Genomic DNA, 16,413 nt, shown 5'->3' on the forward strand with positions numbered 1-16,413 from the left:
GAGGTGGGTTATTTAAACAGGATTACCCAACCCTGTATTTGATTGAGGGACTGTTAATTGCTGATCACCTTTTTCAGCCTGTTTTTTCGGTAGCAAGAACCAGCAGATCTCCTGCTGTGTTATAGGGACTTGGGGAGCCTGGCTCCGGGGCACCCCGCGCGGGGAGGGGCCGGGAGCCTCCTCATCAGCACCACGGACAGGTCTCGTGAGCCTGGAGCGGGGAGGCGAGGGGAGCGCGCAGCGCAGCGCAGCGCAGGGAGGAGGGAGCGCAGGAGGACCGGCGAGGAGGAGGAGGAGAGGAAAGGAAGGAGCTAGGGAAGGGATCAGGAAGCAGTCAGAGCCGCGGGTCTGGGGGCAGCTGTTCCCCGGCCCTGCCTGACTGCTCAGGCGGAGGCTCGCAGCTCGCCGGTGACTCTGGGCGGAGGCTGCAGGCGGAGACGCGACGCCAGGTGAGTTAGGTGCAGAACTGCACCCAGGGGTCTCGAACTAGGGGCGTGGACTGTGCGGCCGCTCAGCTTCCAAGCGCTGTTAAAAAGTGGGAGACAGCCTGGATCTTGGCGGGGGCTGCATAAACTGGAGGAGGACGAATGGGCAGTGGGCGGTTGTGAGGATTTTGGGTGGAATTCAGCTGAAGTGACTGGATTTTTTTTTTTTTTTTTAAGGCAGGCATTGTATACTCGTTTATGTATAATCTTTTACAGACAGGGACTTGTTTCTGCAGTTGTCCATTCTGTCTCTCCTTTTCCTGGCCCCATGCCCAATTTTCCAAGCCACGTCAAGTAAGAGTAGGGAGTCTGGGCTCTCAGTGGAAAAGGGAAATTTGCCCTTAAATCTAGGGTGGGTCTGCACTTCTTTAGCCCTCTGCTTAGCTCAAGTTCTTTTGCTCTGCACCCTCCATGAGCTTGTGAATGGGGAATTCAGGCTCTCCAGACAGGCTTAGAAATGTGAGGGCAATTTAGCTTAAAAAGCTTTATTGATTTATTTCATCACTTCTTCATCTTTTGTTCCAAAATTGGTACCTTTTTTGATTTCTTTAATGACACAGTATTTAAGTGGATGACTGACAGGGAATATATTTCTCATTTGGCAAATTCTATGTCTGCGAGCAAAGTGATGAACTCACTTGAGAAAAAAAACTTTATTTTCCTGGGATGGCTTTAGGGAAAGAGATTGCAGGAGAAATTTCAGGAATAAAATTATGTACGTTTCTCAGAGAAATCTGTTTAATTCTTTTCTTGCAATTGTTTCAATTTTACATTTTATAATGTGTATGTGTGTGGTGAGACAAAACATGTATTTTGAGCACTTGGTTTAAAAGTTGCTTTCTTTTGGGGCATTGACTTATGATTAGCATGTAATAAGAATTTTATAACTTTTCTTTTAGGTGTTTGGGTCTCTGTTTTTGAATTTAGTATTTATTAGATGTACCTTGTTGAATAACCGTAAAGTGGGAGGGCCTGCACTTATCTAGAGGGCTCCCACGTATTTTAATACTAGTGAAGCAGACAAGTTTTAGAGAATTAAGTGAACATGAGAATCCAAATCTGGAGTGAAAGTTAACAACTGTGAAGTATTTTACTAAAATCCCGGTTGAAGTCAGTGTCATTTTAAAGATGTATGAGACTTATATAGATACATAAAGTTTTTATAATAAAAATGAACATTTTGTTCTGCTGTTCTCTTAAATCAGCTGGATTTAAATAATACTTGAACGTCCACTGTGAGTCGGGCTTTTACATATAACTTCTTTTCGTAGTTTCTTACTGAACTTTTGAGAGAACAGAAATAGTGGGTTAATTTTGCAGTGGAGAGACTGTGATGAAGAATTAGTTTTTCTAAGTTTCTATAATTGTTCTGTTATGAATCAGAATTTAGCCCAATGCTTTTTAACTGTAGGTTTAATTCTTTCCCCGAACAATTGCACAACTGTAGACCGATAATTATTCATTTCAGATTAAAAAAAAAAAGTATTCCTTGCTATTTTTCTGACATCCCACTTAATTATAAATGATACTTTAATTATTCAGAGTTATTTCTCATATGCTAACCAACTCCTAAACTCCTACAAGCTATTATGTGTTAAAAAAGTAGATTAAAGAGCCATTTGCTAGGAGTGATGTACTTAATGTTTGTCTTATAATTAAAATTGAATCTTGCATTTAGTTGTATCTTTAACTACTTTGCATGAACTTGTAACACATTTGCCACTTTTTTCATTCTAAATTGCTAGACTGCACAATAAATAGTCATTATAATTCCCTGGAAGCTTTACATATCTAGTGCACGATTTACAAGAACAAGAGAATTAAAAACTGAATATTATTATATTTTGATATGTGACAGGGGCCGGTGATTTAGCTCAGTGGGCACAATACCTGCCTGGCAAGCATGAGGTCCTGAGTTCAATTCCCAGTACCAAAATAAATAAATAAATCTGACTACATTAGTAAACATTTTGTTTGACAGTACTTTGGTTTCTATGTACACTGATTTAAAGTAAGCTTGTTTCAAATTTTAAGGGAGAAAAGTTTATGTACTACCAAGTGGTATTTCTTATTATTTTGCATTAAGTGAAAATAATCTTAAATATTTTTTTTTCCAATTTGAAAGACAGTTGGTAAGTTTTGATTGGGAAAATATGTATGTGTGTGCATAAATGCTCAACAGTGATTAAGGATAAGTGTGAGAAGAAATTGAACAAAGACACTGAATATAAGATGGAAAAGTTCTTAGTGTCTCTTGTATATTATAGTTCTTTCATATTACCTAAAATTTAAAACTGGTTTTGGAGAGCGAAGTATATGATATGCATCTTTGCATCTGATTGCAGAATTCCCTGTACACTGACTGCAGAGGAAGTCTCGAGTGAGTCAGGATAATTAGTTCTATGACTCTTGGCCATCTGACCTGTTCCTTTCAGGTCCTGATATTAAAAGGAAGACTTAAAATAATTTCCTGGAATCTTAAAATCTTTTTGTCTCTCAGATCCTGTAAAATATATCTAGCAAAGTGTGTTCGGTGTTCACCATACTTTCAAAATTTCTGAGAGAAGAAATCCTCTTGCAATCCATGAACAAAGCCCTATTTTTTCTTTGCAATGCTAGGAAGAATGAGTGGAAAAGAGGCAATAAAGCATTGTATTTCAGGGAAGAACATATATGTAATAATCTAGAAATATTTATCTACAAATATGAGCAAAAGAGGTCCGCATGTACACTGAATTAGAATACCTACTGAATTTATTGTAGGTTCTGTGTTCTATGGAAATGGAGGCAAGACAAGTGATTGGAGCTCACTTCTGTTAGGGAAATCAAAGAGGCAGTGTAGAATATGCCCCAGCGTCATTTCCAGTAAGGGACCAATAAACTGGAAGGTTTTTATAAATTCATACCAGTGGTTAAAAATTGCCCAGGAGCGGCTGGGGATTTAGCTCAGCAGCTTAAGTGCCTGCCTTGCAAGTGGCCAGTCCTGAGTTTGATGCTGGGTACAAAAATAAATAAATAAATAAACAAACAAATAAATAAATAAATAAAATAAAAAAATTTGCCCAGGAGACTTGGGATATTAATGTGCCAGAATTTCTGGACAGCACTTTGTGTAGGTTGTGAGGGTGCTGTTGGCATTTCTTTAAGGAACTATCACTGCCTGCCAGCTGATATTGGCTAACCCTTTTGTATAAAAATAGTGAAGGCTGAGAAACTATGGGAAGCTCAGTGCTATGGACTGAGCCACGGTGAAAAGTGGTTTTTTCTTTCACCCCAGAGACACCCACTGGGTCAGTTTTCTTGATAAAAATTTGTAGAAGTTATAAAATTTGATTTTTGATCATTCTTTTTCTAAAGTTGCCATGTTTGCCTGCTATCTCATATGGACGTTGATAGGTCAGGGAAGTTACAGACTGCGATCCTAAGGAGGTGGCTACATGTTAGGCTCCCGGGTAGATAACATTATTCATAAAAAGCGACTTATCCTCCTTTGTGGTCACACTGATGACTTTATGGAATATGAGCAAGTTAATATAGAAAGACATAAATATGTGAATAGCAATCAAATTTTCACTGAAGTTGCTGCAGTGCAGGGAACTTGGAGTAAAACTCATGTTAGCTACCATCTGAGAATAAGTAAGGACAGATGAAGCTGCCCTGTTGCTGTCAACACAATTTTTGTTTTTTCAGTGCTAGAGAGTAAACTCAGAGCTTTTCACATGCTACACAAAATTTATCTCACTGAGCTACACTGCAGAACAAGTATGAGATTATTTTGTTCCCCAGGGCTGGCTGTCACACATGCTAAGCAAGTATTCTATCTACCACTAAGAGATATCCTCGGTTCCTGAGTTTTCTGATTCTTAAAATGGGCTAGTGACATTTGACTGAAAGTGCATAAGACACTGAATAAAAGTTCTACCATATGTAATTCATGAATTGTTCTAATGATTGAGTGTATATATATATATATTATAAATATTGATAATATTTAAACATTATAGAAAATTATGTTACACACATAATCATTTATCACCTGTGATGTAGGTATAAGAATGCCCAACACATTTTTCCCAAGTGAAAAATTTCCTGTCTTTTTTTATTGCAAACAAAGTTAGCAGATTAGTATGATGAATTTGCCTTTCGTGAACTCCAAATTTTGTAACCAAACAGGATATATGTGTTATTTTTCTTGGAAAACTGTGATAAGAATGAGCAATGGCATTGCAAGAGAGAAGTAAAAATGTTTAATAATTCCTAAACTTAGTAAAAATATTACTAATTTACAGTATACTTATCAGTATATATCAATCAGTTTTTACTAAACAGATTTAATGGAACATTTATGACTACATAAGAATTGACAGGATTGGCTTACAGTAGTCATGCGCAGTGTCAGGTGTGGAAAGGAGAAAAAGTCTATGCACTGGAGATCCCACGGGTCCAGCTGAAGGCCTGCGACTCACTGTAGTGTCCTGTGTGACTCCCTATCAGGAGGTCAAAGGTCTGTCATGGACAGCTCAAGGGTCTGTGCCGGAGTCCTGGAGACACCACCCAAGGTGAAGCTCCTGCAAAGAAACAGAAGCAAGCCTTCCTTCTTCACCTCTCTTTCCTACCATTGATGCACCAAGCCTCCCTAGTAGGGGTCTTCTGTCTTCAGCAAATCTACCCAGCTGTTAGGGTTTCTTACTCAATTTGAGGCATTCAATTATCACAGGGGATCAAGACTCAAGATTTAATAAGTACTATCTAAAGTCACCATGGAAATATTAGGTATGCATCTTGGGTTACAGATCTTAGATTGACATAGTCTCTTGGTAGCTGTGTGAGCTTTGCACATAAGATTGAGCATCACTTTTCAACTGTTCCTTCTATGAAATGGGTAAAATGGTTGCATAACTCATAGTTATTTTGTTCGTATTTTGCTTGTTAGAGTACTTCCAGGTCCATATGTGGTTTGATTGTTAATTTTATTGATATGTATTCTCTCTAGTTCTGGCTTTTTTTTTTTAGTGGTATGAATTAAGATTTCTTTATACTGGCTTATTTCTTTATAAGATGTGAATAAAAAAGTGATTAGTATAATAAAGAGATTAGATAAACTCATATAAGGGACTCAAAACATGGTTTCTGTCTCACATACTAATGAGGAGATAGTTAGTCTACATGGTATTTCCCTCAAGTTTAAACTTGCACAAAATATTCCCATCCTTCTCTTCTGAAGTTGTAAAGCAATAAACAATGGAGAAATGAGGTGAATATTTTCATAACATATATTGTGCTCAGAAAGATGAGGAAAAATCTGACTGGTCACTGTACAAGTTTTGATAAGAAAATGGGAATAATTTTGCTCAAAATCACTCACTCCTTCCTCTCCTATCATTAACAATTTTGTCCTCTAATTTCACCAGAATTGAGAGTTTTCTATTTAAGTAATTTTCCATTAGTGGTAACTTCACTTGTGTCTCAATGTCATATGCTTAACATAAATGTAATTGAGAGTTCAAAAAAGATTAAGAAAAAGAAGACAGCACTTCTACTAATAAAGTATTGAACATCTAATGTTGGTGGTTGGGTGAAGAAATAGCATAAAGTTCCTCCTGATGGTACTTTTACAAAAAAAAATTTGAGTCTTCTAAATAGTGCCTAACTTAACAGGATTTAATGTCAAATGTAACTTTTCTGTTCAGTAAGGAAGACTTATGCAAGGATATTAGCCCTATCAGATGCATAGTTGATAAAGGGCACTTGCATAGAATTCTGTGAACAGTGAGAAAGGAAATTTTTATCTTAAAATAAATCATAGTAGAGTTTTGATAGGATTAGATGAAAATAACAGCAATGTGGCTGAAGAAGAAAACAATACGTAATAAATACACTAACAAAGGTAAGCCTCATTTTGACTATCAAATCATATTTATTTTGGGGGGAGGGCTTTAAGTTTGTCACTTTTGAATTTATTCTCTTTGCCCATTAGAATGTTGTATTAGGTTCCACTTCAGTAGCAAGCTATCATACGTCCATTATCTTAAAAGGATTAATCTATTTTCTTACAATTATAAAGGTCAAAAATCCAAGATCACTTCACTAAGCTAAAGTTAAGTTTAGTTTTATTAGGTTAAATACAAGATCTTGAGAGTTTGATTCTTCCAGAGTTACTGAGGGAAGACCTTGTTTTTCCTTATCTCCCTCTACTGGTACATACATTTAGTGCCCTTCCTCGAATTTTAAGGTTCACTAATCTGAGTTCTGCTTCCCCTGTATTCCCCATTCTCTACATGTAAATCCTGTTTTTTCCCTCCCTTAAGAATTCTTGTAGTAAATCTCCTGACTATAGTAGGTTCACCTGTGTAGCCCAAGAGAGTTTTTCCACTTCCAGATCCTTAATTTAATCACATATGGAAAGCATCTTGATTTTGTAAGATGGTTATTCATGGGACCTAGGTAGGAGGAGAGGAATATTTTGAAGGAGGGCATTTTGTAGTATACCACAAATGGTAATAATATTTTGTGCATGTTGAAACACTGAAATTGCTTGTTTTTTTTCATGGAATAATAAATATCTTTGGGAATAACAAAATTTTTAGATCTATTAGGAGGTATTGATAGAGAATTTTTCTAAGAGACATTAAATGTTGAACAGTTAAATATCATCAAATTTATTGAACATACCTTTAAATGGTAAAGTATTTGTACACCTAGAATAAAAATATAAAGTTCATTATGGATGCAAACACCTACACTGTTTAGATTTAAAGTATCTTAGAATAATACCTTTGAGAGTTTCTTATTTATAAAGTTTAGATTTTCAGTTATAGTCTACATAGAAGTCACAGTATGGGTGATTATCCTTTTAAATTTTGCAAAATATGGTTTTCAAAGAGGCATCAGATATGGGCTCACATAAATTGGTGTGTATTTTACACACATCCACTGTGAACATTTTACCTCATGAGTTATAAATATATTTGTAGACTTGAACCTTACAGGTATTGTTTTTCAAATATTTCTATATCCACAAAGGGGGCTATTGAATAAAATGTGTTTGCTTTTCCTCCCATTCCATTGTTCACAAGATAACTTGAAATGCCCTGCTCAAATTAATTTAATGCAAATGATTTCTTGCTGCCTCGCAAGTTTGTCCTTCATTTTTCTTAAAATTATGTTGTAAATGGATGTGACATGCTTTAGTTGTTGCGCAGGGAGCATTGTCCTTCCTAAAAGCTCCCTCATTTGTCAAAAAGGAACCATTAAGAGTAAAGTATCTTATCACAGTATTACAATTGACCTGAAAACAATAAATTTTATTAGATGCAATAGATGAATAGGACCTGCCGTTGTAGAAATGCAGGAGAATTCTGTATGACGCAAAGCCATTATAATCATGAAAAAAATCTGTGCTTTTCTTTTCTTTTACTTATAATAGTAGTAAGGCACATATAATCTTACCTTATTGCTATCTCCTTACTTTGCAGAAATTCTAGTACTTTGTGTTTCTAAAGGTTTTTCATTTATTTTAATATTTTCATGTGAACTAGTATATTTTTATGAATATCAAATTATAATATATTGAAGTTGGTATAATATCAAATAAGGATGATTCCATATGATCAGCTTTGAGAAGAGGAACCCTTAGGATATTATAGCAAATAATAGCAAGTGAGGTAGGAGTAAGGAACTCTGATAACTTTTAAGTAACTCTTTAAGAATAGTTCACTTGCCTAAGTTAGCTGACATGTTCAGAGGTACAGTAATTGTGCAAAGAATTGTCTTTTTCTCCTACTGAGGAATCATCTCCTCTTCCAGCCATGTTATTCCTTGGAATAAGTACTTTTAAGTGAATTTTCAGCAACCATAGGAAAGACGGTGTGAGGGGCTGCCTGTGCATATGGCCCCCTTTAGCAGCCCAACTGTTCCTTCTGCCCACCCACATCACTGAGGACATATGGCGTTACTTTGGCTGCGGAAGTGAGTGTGTATGGACATGTCTCCATGTGGATATAAGACTGCTGGTTATCTTCCTCTTGTTGCTCATGCAACCAACTGTCTCTCAGTGGAAACTTACTATCTGTAGCATTAATTTTGAGGATGATAGGTGATGTTTTTGTTATTGTCATTAATTAAATTTTTCTTGGGTTCGATCACAAGACTGAATTCTCCTGAAGGATAGTCAGGTCTTTTTCAATTAGAATCCCTCTCATTTAAATACACAAAGATTCTATAGGATTACAGTAGTAGTGAGATCAGCAATGCTGTTGAGATTATTTACTGTGAAGTAATTATTCAAGCAAGTTTAATTCTTTTCTTTTTTGCTATGGAATAATAAAAAAGCATGATTAGATAAGTTGATATGACAAGTCCAGAATAATTTATAAAATTATGTTTACTTTATTCTTCGACAATTTTCTAAAAATCACTTTTTTTCAGCATGAATTCTGAATTTACAACGTAAGAGTTTTAAACTTAGACTAAGCGTGAACTTTCCTGTGGTGGCTCTACAACTTGCATACAGAAGAGCTTCTGTCCTTCTGTTCTGATTAGAAGCATAGAAGGGAGAAGAGACTGAGAGGAACTTACAGAGAATGCAGTTTAGCTGGCTAAAATCAATGATCTGAGTAAGAGTGCACAGTGAACTACAGGCTCTGCAAGGCTCCCTTTCTTCCCATTGTAATAAAATGTGGATATTAATATGTCTTGTGGATTTTCTTAGCCAAACAATAATTTCACACACTGTGCTAGGCACATCTAAAAATAACTCATTGAAAATGCATGTGCTGAATATCAAGTAAAAATCAAAAGTTCATAGGTAACATTGATAACATTATTTCCAAGTATAGAGATAATACATTTTGAAAAGGATTTTGAATATCCCTGGTTGTGCAAAATAGCATTTCATTCTAGGCACCTGTCATATGGTTTAATTAGCATTAAGGCAGGAAGTGACATATTTGGCAATGTAAGTATCAAAGGTTTGTGGTAATGGTAATTGATGCAGGGTTCACAACATCATTTGTGCTATGCACTGGTCTTGGAAACTTCAGGTTTCATCTTTTTCACATTGCTGAAGCACTGCCTGACTGATCCAGCTTTTTTTTTTTTTATCAGTGTATTAACTGCAGTGAAATATCAAACAGTCAATGTATGGTAACAATGTGGCATTTCTACTGGTAGCCAACAAAATGAAAACAAATAGGCTTGTTTATCACTAAGCAATACACTATAGTCTTCTTAATAACAGGAAAAAAGTTGAAGATAAAAGGAAAGACAATAGTTAAAAACACTCCTGAAGTTATGATTTATTTTGATTTGAATTCACCTAAAATGTTAGCTGAGGCCATAAAAGTGACATTATTATGCAGATCTTATATATATATATATATATATATATATATATATATATATATAATTACAAAACAGATGGCATATTATTTGGCATATATATTCACATGATTCCTCATATTTGCATCATGAAAATGAAGATGTGTGATACATGCCACCAATGTGTACTTATTTTAATGGTTATTACTTTTCTGATGGGTTTCAGCAACAAGGAATATGAGGAATAATTCTAATTTGCTAATTTGATCTTGCATATTTGTATCCTCAAATTTATGATTTTCTGTTATCATTATTATGAGTATACACCATAATCACAAAATATTTCACAAATATTTTACACTTTCACTTACTGATTCATTTTATTAGTACAAATTTGAAGTTCATGCCATCCATGTTCCTTGTGTGGAACTGGCATGTGCACATCATGCATCTTAATTCTTCTCTTTTCTCCTTTCCTTCCTCTTACACCCCCTCATTCCATCACTTGGGCCCTTTCCCAACTGACTAGGATCGGTTTTTCTAATTTCTTATTATCTGTATTTTACTTTGCTCTTTGTGTTTAACTTGGGTTTCTCAAATAAGAGAAACCGTGTGGTGTTAAGTTTGCATCTCTTTTATTTCAGTTAACATTATGACCTCAAGGTACATACATATTCCTATAAATGACTCAAGTTTATATTTATGGCAGAGCAATACTCCATTATGCATAAACACTACAGATTGCTGATATTTTTAAGACATCTTATCTTTCTAAAGGATTGCATGTGTTTGAACTCAAGCAAATATGAAACTGTGAATATTTTATCTTTATCCAAGAAAAGCCAGTCAAAATTATTGAAAATGTAGTAGCATCACAGAAAATGATAGTCAGATACATAGAAACTGAATTACTCACTAAGCAGATGTTAATGAGTACTTAGAACCTGACATAATTTTAGTTAGTAGAAACAAAATTATACACGAAAGGTGGTCCTTACCTTCAAAGAAATATATATATAGGCCGCATTGATGAAGATATAGTACAGTTTTAAACCCAAAATCAATTTTTCTATCCAGTTCCTAATTCATGGAGACATTATATTGCTTGCACACTGAAACCATTTGGACCTAGTTTTTCCATCATTCCCTCCACCTGTTAGTGGGTAGTACTTAGGGAGTGGAGGTGACTGTCATGCTTAAATTTACACAATTTTAGAATCAATATATTCAGATTAATCTCATCTTGAATGAGATGTAGTAAAGTTGATCTTTAACATGAATGAAAATTGATTCACAAAATGCTGTGCAGATATATGGCTATATGTGTTTTACCTGTGCAAAATTATAGTACGTTATTTGTAACTCTTAATTCTAGGATAGATATCTATAAACTCCTAAAAATATAAAGAGAAAATTGACAAATAATCTATAATGTTAGTGGGAAATTAATTTTTCTACACAGAGCATCACCAAAAACAATAATAAAAAAGGAGAGATTGAACTATTTTAGAAAGTAAAATTTATGTATTTTTCAGTAAAAACCGGTGCACTGGGCATCACAATGTATGCATATAATTCCAGCATTCAGGGACACTGAGGCAGAAAATTGGCAAAGGTGAGCCATGTTTAGGTTCTCACTAAGTTGTCCAACTCAAATAAAAAAAAAATAATAAAAGGCCTGGATATGTATCTTACTGATAGATACACCATTCCTGGATTCAATCACTTATTGTCACCAAAAAAGACAAATAAATATAAAAATAAAAATTTATTGAATTCATTTGATATCTGAATAGTTTCAACAAATCAGTAAAAAGATTAGCATTTAAATAAAAAAGGAAAAAGTACATTGACAAAAAATACACAAGAAAATCATAAACACTAAGAAAGAAAAGTATCAGAATTTCTGTTGTTAAGCTAAATGTGAAAAATTGTAAAAACCAGAATGGGGATACTATGTTTTTTACATTGTAAGATTAATTTTATAAAGCATGGTTTTATCTAATAACAGTGATTTTCCTCTGACAGATTATGTTACTTATGTCTGAAAAATGTAAAAACAATAGATTTGCATTAAATTTAAATAGATATCCACAGTGGGGATGTAGACTTTTACCTTTCTTCTGAGTTCTAACATAAGAGGTAATATGATTATAATGACAGCAGCATAATCTAACAAGGATAATCTGTTTTATGTTTTTTTCCTAGCTTTTGCATTTGCATCTGATTTGCATGTGAACTCAGTTTAAAGTATTCTTTCCAGTATAGACATGCACATCTATTTTTCTAAATGTTGTACACAGTGGAGTTCAAGATACCTAACTATAAACTACATTTCAAGCACAATTTTAGCTTTTAGTAATTTTTACTGCAAGTGTAATTGTTGAGAAAGATTTTTTGAAAGAAAGCTTTTTGAGGTACCTTTTGTATTATTGGAAAGAGCTTTTATTTCCTTAAGTGTTTTGTAGCCTCAGTGTGATGAGTATCTGGCAGTGGAGTTTAGTGGAACAGATGCTTATTGTGATATATGAGATGAACTTATTTCCCTCGGCACAAATAGGCGTGAAATACATCTGGCTTCTGTACATAAAAGTCAACATAAAAGTTTGTTAAAATGTTTCTTTGCATTACACAGAATTTTAGGGGCAGATACCCTGCTATTCCCTCAAATGAGAGCTTTGCATAATTATAAAGTTCAAATTGGACTAGATGTTTCAACATAACAAAACCCACAGTGCCTGAGTGAGTAATGTTACCATTGCATACCAAGGCTGTAAATCCTGCAGACAGACTGTATAGGGGGGTCACCATGTGCATAAAATAAAAGAATGCTATAAACCAGGATGTAAGTGTGGAAGCATGTATCAATACACAAGTGAAATCTAGAGTAGACAGGATAATGAGAGAAGTATGAAGTAAAGATATGAAGGTAAGTTTTAAGCAACAGGACCTAGGGAAACAGTGATAGAGGGAAGACCTTTGCACGGCACAGTGGGAGTGGCAGCCAGACTGTCCGAAAGGAGTTCAGCATGCTTGCATATTGGCAGGGGCATGGTATGCATAAATTGGCAGACAAACTATTCCTTTCATGTTGGTCAGATATCCTTTGAATATTCAATTTTTATTTTTAACAAAACTCGTGTGATGAGTTAGTATCAACGAATGAGATTTGTCTAGAATATAACAAAATTAATCTTAACAGTCTAGTATCTAAACCTTTTAAAGTAGTTTTAATCTTCAGAACCTGTAAATGTGTTACTTATAAGGATGGGGTGGCTAATGATGCAGGTGGAAGTAAATGTGTCTCTTACAGTGAAATGAAAGCTTTTCCAGAATTATCCATGTGGAACCAGGGTAAAATAAAGAACCTTGTAAGAGTGTCCAAAATGCCATAATTAATAGACAGAGATGGGATATGACTGCATGAAAGATTGAAATGATGTAGTTTGTAGCTTAAGGCATATGCCAACAGTCTACATAATACTAACCATGGTTTCTAGAGGCTTATAAAGGCTAACAAAGGAATTTTCCTTTGGTGTCTTCTCGCTCCCCCAAATAGACTCAGTGATCATTTATCCTAGCCCTATAAGTCCTCCTTTGAACTTCTGACCTCTAGAGCCATTAGAAACTGCATACATTGTTTTAAGCCACTGAGCTCATACTAATTTGTTACTGTAGCAGTAAGAAAACTTAGATAGCTTTCTTCCTCTACATTGCACTGAATTAAGTTTGTTATGATAGGAAACAATTGAGAATTGATTTTTTTAAAAGATGGATAATAGGAAGTAGAGGGGATAGATCTGAAAGGAGAAGGGGATAAACAATTTGAAGGAAGGAGATGAATGAGAATAGGGGATTTTACAAAAAGGAATTGCAGTGTGTTTTGTATATGACCAACTCCAAACAAAGAGTTGAAACATTATTCACTTAGAAACATGAACAGAAAAGAAAACAAATGGAAGGAGCTCAAGTGATGGGTTCAGGGTGAAATGAAGGAATGGAAAAGTGATAAAAAGGGGAATAAAGATGTGTTATGCACATGTATAAATTCCCCTACCAGGAATAGAAACATGATGTACTACAAACATGATTAAATTAAAATAAAATGTACAACAATAGATGTTGAAAAGTTCTTCATCTCAGAATAATGACAACTATAAAGTTTTATTTTATGAAAGATAATTATACAAGTAATGTACTTTAAATAGTGTCTTTTGAGGGCTCCTAAAATCATAAAAGTGTCTGTTTGACTTGAGTGTAGCATGATACCTCAATGATGGGTTGGATGGCCAGTAATTTTTCAGAAGCTGAATCATTAATAATATGTATCTGAATATACTGTAGTCTTGAATCACATTGACCAATACTTACATTCAAGGTTGGGGATATCAGAACATTTAGCGTTGAAACATAGAGCATGGGAGCCAAGGTTGTGTGCATAGGGGAGTCTTCCATCATGGAACTACCCCCCTCCCTCAGGATACTAACCTATAACTCAATTTCTACTACCTACTTAGATCTCATATTTCTCACCTGTTTACACACAGGACATTTTTTATACCAACACGATATAGTTGTAAAATTAGTTGAAATGCGCTATAGTAGTAATAAATAAGCTTGCAGATAGGAGTAGAGTTAAAAAAATAGGCAAAGGATAACCGTTTTCCTGAGCCGCAAGATTAAAACCAGACACAGTTGTGAAATATGGAACTCACTCAAGATCTCTAACTTCTTTATAGATCATGATTTGAAATACTTCCATTAAAATTTTGAATTAATTTTGAATTTATCAATTTGAGTCATTAATTTGGCCCTAATTATAAAAAAATATTAAAATGATTATCACAAAAACTTGAGATATATGATACCAACTTTTAACAGTCAAATAATTTCTAGACCTTATTATAAAAATGATTATATGAAGAATCCTAGTGCTTTAATCAGATACTCAAATACTTTTAGTGGAAAATTAGCCTGATTCATCTTTTGGGTATGTTCTCTCAGGATACTATTTTTTGAGTGCAAATAAAACTCCAGGGATTGAAGAAAACTGAAAGATAAGCAATAAGACAACTACTCACTCTCTGAAATTGCTATCAGTGTCCTCCTTAACACTCGAGATAAAGACCATTGTAATTTTATAGTAAAAGCTTATCACATGTTTGTATCTTTTTAAGTTAAAATTATGAATTATACATAAATAAGTTAATTTAATTTAGCTATGTCCTCCTGAATTGGAAAAGTTTTCCAATTTGTTCATCTCCATTTCCTGAGATTGGGAAGGATCATGGGACAGTGAAATCTAGCATAAATTATAGACTTAAGTCCACTGTTTAGCAAATGAAGACTACTAAAAATAAATCTAAATATTACTTTTAATAAAAATTCAGCCCCCTTCAATTGAGTACTGAAGAGCATTAGTCTTTATAAAGTTTAACAATTACTACAATAATATTTACCTTAATAATTACTGAGACAATCATTGTTTCTTTAAGGTGACTTCTCATTAAAGTATTTCTTGCAGTTAGCATCATTTAAAATGATGGAACATATGGAACATTCTCTAACTCCACATGAAAAGTTTATTGCAAAAATTTGCCAGATCCATGATGGTTACATATATCAAAAAGATTGATTACTTAAACCTCTAAAACCAGAACGCTTATAAATACAAAAAAAAAAAAAAAAGAACTTTCTATCTTGATTTAATGTTTTCTCATTTTTGTGGATCCTGTAGCTTATCCCAAAGTACAATTAATGTATTTTTGCCTTGTTTGTATTCTGTAGTTAGAAGACAGTGTGATGACTGAAGATTTATGGCAAATAGCAATACATGTGTGTATGTATGCCTTTTAAAAAAAACTTTTGAAGATTTTTTTTTTGTGCTAGCACTACATAGGGAAATCCAACAACTCAAAGATGCACGTTATTGGTATATATATATATATCTTTATTGTGTGTGGGGTACCAGGGATTGAATTTATGACCTTTCCAGGCAGGGGCTTTTGCCACTGAGCTAAATCCCCAGCCCTACATATTATTTTTATAAAAATGAATATATGGGGCTGGGGATTTAGCTCAGCGGTGTAAGCGCCTGCCTTTCAAGCAGGCAGTCGTGAGTTCGATCCCTAGTACCGATAAAAATGAAAAAGACAAAAAAAAAAAAAAAAAAAAAAAAAAAAAGAATATATATACTAATTAATTGTGCAGATACTTTGTTGGGCTACTTCTCCCATAAGTAGATCTCTCTCACCTTAATAAATATCTACTTTGCTGAAGATATAGCTCAGCAGCTCATTGCCTGCCTGGTGAGTGCCAGGTTAGGGGTTCATCCCAAGTACAAAAAAAAAAAAAAAAAAAAAAATCTGCTTTATCTCTACATGAATTAAATTGGAGTTAGCCAACTCTTATCCAGATGTTGTATCTTGGCAAGGCAATCAAGAGTTGGGGCTTGCAGATGGATTCTTTCTGCACAAAGATGTGATTCATTTTCTTTTATTTATTTATTTAAAGAAAAGGAAACAAAAAAAATACATGGAGATAGAAAAGGGTAGAAATAATAGAAAATTATAGAAAAATAAGTGGTAAGAAATCACGGGTTGATAAGTTA

General features: G+C 34.4%; 1 protein-coding gene across 1 annotated transcript in view; it reads left to right on the top strand.

Moving 5' to 3' along the window:
* The first annotated feature begins 272 nt into the window (after positions 1 to 272).
* Positions 273 to 16,413, top strand: part of Robo2 (roundabout guidance receptor 2) — a 1,616,745-nt gene continuing 1,600,604 nt past the window's right edge. Inside the window, exon 1 of the mRNA XM_063224740.1 lies at positions 273 to 449. The gene's annotated coding sequence lies outside the window, so the exon portion shown is untranslated. The remainder of the gene's footprint in view (positions 450 to 16,413) is intronic.

This window comes from Cavia porcellus, unplaced genomic scaffold (assembly GCF_034190915.1).
Source record: "Cavia porcellus strain 051 isolate PalLab524CR breed Dunkin Hartley unplaced genomic scaffold, mCavPor4.1 scaffold_15, whole genome shotgun sequence".
NCBI classification, from domain to species: domain Eukaryota; kingdom Metazoa; phylum Chordata; class Mammalia; order Rodentia; family Caviidae; genus Cavia; species Cavia porcellus.